The following is a 983-nucleotide window of genomic DNA, read 5'->3' as shown; positions in this document are numbered from 1 at the left end:
GTCTTTTTCGTAATTTTATGATGTTGTCAAAGTCGTCATATTTCTCCTGCTACTTCTAACCTCTCTCCCTTTTCAGTGGTCTCCAGCTACCGTAGCACACTAGCGTGAGGCTGCCTCTGCAAGCTGTGCAGCATTTTTCCCCTGAATATCACAAGCCCCTGTGGCCTACAGCTACAGCATCTGAAACAAGCGGAAAGCTGCTTACGCTTGCAACACATGCCCTCACATCTCAGTCTTTCCTCCTGTCACTTTTCCTTTTCATCCTTTTCAGTGGCCTCCAGCTTTTATAGCACACACTAGCGTGAGGCTGCCTCTGCAAGCTGCACAGGCTTCCTCCAGTTACTTCTAATCCTTTTTCCTTTTCAGTGGCCTTCAGTTGCCATAGCACACACTAGCGTGAGGCTGCCTCTGCTAGCTGTGCAGGCTGCAAAGGCTCTACAGGATGTCACAAACCCCACTCCCTTACCGTGGCCTACAGCAGCTGAAGGAAGCATGAGGCTGCCTCCGTTTGCAACTCAGGCCCACACATCTTGGGCTTTTCCTCCCGTTTCTAATGACCCCTTTTTTCTTTTCAGTGGCCTCCAGCTCCCATAGCAGACACTAACCCGGAAGCCGATTTATACGTCAGGCTGCCTCTGCTGACAATTGTAGCCCATGCACCTCTTCCTCATAGCTCCATACATCATTCAAAATTGCGTTGTCTTCCAGATCAAGTTCCGACTCCCCTCGAGCTTCAAGACACAGCAGGCCGTCAGCAAGCCTGGGCCATGCCCCAGACTCGGCTGCTACTCACACTGCATTGCCTCACTCCTCTTCTCAACCAATCACTGCGGCACCTTCAGCTACAGCGCCGCACGCAACATTGCCCACTTGCGTAGCTTCCCAAACTCCTATCCTTCCCCCTCCCTTCCTTCTACCTCCGGCGGCAGATGTTAGCGTGAGGCTGCCACCGCTAGCCATTCAAGCTCAGCCACCTTACTCTT

This window comes from Sinocyclocheilus anshuiensis, unplaced genomic scaffold (genome assembly GCF_001515605.1).
Source record: "Sinocyclocheilus anshuiensis isolate Anshui unplaced genomic scaffold, SAMN03320099.WGS_v1.1 scaffold1549, whole genome shotgun sequence".
Lineage (NCBI taxonomy): Eukaryota > Metazoa > Chordata > Actinopteri > Cypriniformes > Cyprinidae > Sinocyclocheilus > Sinocyclocheilus anshuiensis.
The sequence above is the reverse complement of the archived record's forward strand: the minus strand, read 5'-3'. Positions refer to the sequence as shown.